Source organism: Rhodamnia argentea, unplaced genomic scaffold, assembly GCF_020921035.1.
Source record: "Rhodamnia argentea isolate NSW1041297 unplaced genomic scaffold, ASM2092103v1 Rarg_v2.61, whole genome shotgun sequence".
Lineage (NCBI taxonomy): Eukaryota > Viridiplantae > Streptophyta > Magnoliopsida > Myrtales > Myrtaceae > Rhodamnia > Rhodamnia argentea.
The window spans coordinates 20,001-23,310 of NW_025955909.1; the positions used below are offsets into that span (position 1 = coordinate 20,001).

Below are 3,310 nucleotides of genomic sequence, written 5' to 3' on the forward strand. Positions count from 1 at the left end.
CGTGCGACGGCGGCGGAGGCAGGTTCGGGATAATCCATTCAATCTTCTTCTTTTCTTTCTCTTTTCTCTCTTTTTTTGAATTTTCCTCTTCCCTCCCTGTTGAAACATTTCCAGAAACTCGAGTCTTATTTTCTCTTCTTCTTTCGGTGGAGCTTCCTCTCGTTGTTCTTCTTGCAGCCAACTCCCTTTTATTCCAAATTATTCTTCCCTTAGGATCGCCTTTGGAAGCCGGAACGTAGGGGTCATGATGATCCGGATCTTACTCACAAAGCAATATAGTATTAAAAGCATTCATTGTAGTGATGGTAGGGGGATGTTGGAAATCGGACACTTCCTCGGCCCAGCATGTTGAGACCAGAGCGTGACTAGAGAGCGAGTTCTTAAAAACTCCCATTTTCTCGTTGGGCTTCTTAGGAGCTTCCTGTTCATCCGCCACGTTGATTTTTCCTTCTTCTATGAAATCTTGGATTTTTTGCTTCAAAGTCTAGCTTGCATCCGTCGCATGACCCGGTCCCCCCTCATTGGGACCTAACAAAATTCTGCCAATTCCTTCCAGCCTTACTCAAATAGGGGTGGGGGGTGGAGTGCGGGGGAGCGATTAGTACATGCTGACGTCCGAAAGTGCTTCGCTTTCTATGGAGATAAGAACAAGTAGATCATAAGTTAGTATTGGATTTACTGGCAGAACAGATCGATGATCCTATCTTCTTGGATCCAATTCAAAAATTCCTAGTGAACCCTGGTGAATCAGCTGACAGAAGAATCTTTCCACACAATGGGATTGGTCTCCCCCCTTATTCACCTCTCTCTAGAAAGTCCTATTAGTCAAGCTTGGAAGCAAGCTGCTAGAAGTAGCGCGCTATTTACTAATAGAATCTCAAGTCAAGACTCTTCTCATCGAGAGTAGGTTCTCTTCAGGTACAAAAAGAAAATCAACATTGGATACCCCTTCTTTCTGACTTTCCGTTTTCAAACAGCAATTACACATTCCCTCGGCCTCTGAAACCAGTCGAAGTGCCATTGCCCATATATGAAGAACCTAGTTCTTCAATCATATTTGCACATAATTCTTCCTTTCGGAAGAAAATATGATGCGAGGACCCGATCCACCAACTATCTGAAATGTTGGCAAACAGGGCCATAGTAGTGACCAAGACTACCTTTTCCTGATCATCATGGCTTTTTCCCTTTGCCCTTCTTTCATGAGCACTCAAAACTCAAGTGACCTTTCTTCTTGGAGGACCAACACTCTATGTTTTTCAGGTCCTTCTGCACTCACTTTGTGCTTCTTCTTCTTTTTTTAGCAGCATTAGTTTTTAATGACTGCTGTTTAAATCTCTTTTCAGCTTCTGCCTAAAGAAAATGGTCGGATCAATCAATAGTTAAAGGAGGAGTTTCACGGGAGAGAGTGGTTGTCAAAGACTCAAACGACTTCAGTAGACTTCCCGGTCACTGATCACGATCAGTCAAAATGACTCTCACTGCTACCAATTCTTTGATCATCTTCTCCATCTTGTCTGAGTGCTGAGACAGGCTCGTCCCCTCTTGCATCTTGCTTGGAAAGAACCGTTGCCGAAGAAACTTCATGTTTACCATTGTCATTGACTCATACATTCTCGGTGGAGTCTCCCACTGAAACTAGTACCTTATCCTTGACTGCCATTAGCGCCAGATCCGCGGGCTTATCTTTTCTCAAGAATGAAAAAAAAAGATCCTGTTCTTTGAGAAGGAACTGCATTCTCATCTTCCAAACATCTACATTTCGAGGAAAAATCTTGCGATGCTTGACAATCGTATGCGTTAATGCAGTAATCATATCAGCAACCATAGATCCAGAAGATTGTATCACTACCATATCTTCACAACCTGGGCTCTCATACCAGATGATAACAATTTTTAGCTGAAATAAAGAAAAAATTTCTAGGAATGTGCAGAGCTGAGACCGGCTGTTGTTGAGTGGCAGCAAATGAGAAAGACTTCTACTTTTATTTTATTCGAAAAACTATATAAATTAGAATATATATAAGTCAAGTTAGAAATATGAAAATAGAAAACTATTTGAGATCACTCCACTCTCTCTAGACAATGGATTTCTTCAACGTGTGTATCCTACTCTCATCTCAAAACCCAACCTCAGAAAAACAAACAGCAGGCTTTCCCTTCATTTGTTTGTGCCCTTTGATTGAGTCCTTTTAAAAGACCCAAGAGATCCCCCAAAGGGCGTGTCTAACTACCTCATAGATAGAGCATCCACAAGACACTGAATTAGCCTAGAAATGGATGCATCTTTTTGCTATCTCTCACGACCTTTCGGTCCCCGGTTTCACTGGAAAATTGGAAGGTCACAAACCGCCCTCTACAGTTGCAAATGTGAAAGGGTGCTAAAGCAGGACCCGTGACTCTAAAAAATGACTGCTCAATCGAGACTTGAGTCACCTTGAAGTCAGTCAAGCCACATACTCAACAACGTCTCTGTATGAACTGTGGAATCCCATCCCTAAAAGACACTAGAATAACTTCAAACACTGGATCCGAAGATCCACGTGTATTCCAAAATTCTGGTCTTCTTCAATCAGGTTCTCAAACCAATCAGGGAACTTCCAAAGACCAAACGATTTAATCCCAAACTCTTTCTGGCGGAACCTTCCGAGTTTTTAGAGAAAAACCACGCAGAATTTTTGCGAGATTTTGAAACAACTTGTTTCATCAAAGCGGCGAAACCTCGGGATACTTTCTTCTGCGAGTCTGAGACCTTACTTCTGCGACTAGTCGACTTTTGCAAGTCCTCATCTCGACAAAATCTCCTTAAAGTCTCCTCTATCTCAGAATCTATTCTAAAAGAAAAAGAATCTACCAATAGCCCTACAATGGATTGAGTTACATAGTGCCACCCAGGTTTGAAACCCACTCTTTAGAAGTTTATATGCACGCATGCATGTGTCATCACCTCATTGGTCGGAGGTCCAGGGGGTCCAACAAAAAAATCTTCTTCTTTTTTATATTTAGATTCTTAGTTTTTCTTAGAATAAAGAAAGAGTAGAAAGAAAGGGTACGCTCTCTAGAAGATTTGCTCGAGGCTGTTCACTTTCACTTGGTGGCCTGGTATCTTGAAACTTCTTTGCTTGCGAGGGCAGGAGTGGAAACGTCTGAGAGAGGGGCTTCGCGAAAGAATCGTGTGGCGCAGTGAAAGGTTTCCCGTTGGGCTTTCCGGCCCTCCTGGTCTTCACCTAATTGTGGAAGAGGGGGGTGAGTGGATACTCAACCTCTCTCTCGCGCGCCTTTCTTCAGCTTGTTCCTCTTCGTCTATTCA

General features: G+C 42.7%; 1 protein-coding gene across 1 annotated transcript in view; it reads right to left on the reverse strand.

The window, feature by feature from the left end:
* The window catches only part of LOC115731872 (cytochrome c biogenesis CcmF C-terminal-like mitochondrial protein), a 5,764-nt gene extending 2,781 nt beyond the window's left edge, over positions 1 to 2,983 (reverse strand). Inside the window, exon 1 of the mRNA XM_030662550.2 lies at positions 1 to 2,983. This exon is cut by the window's left edge and continues 2,781 nt beyond it. The gene's annotated coding sequence lies outside the window, so the exon portion shown is untranslated.
* Between the last annotated feature and the right edge of the window lie 327 nt (positions 2,984 to 3,310).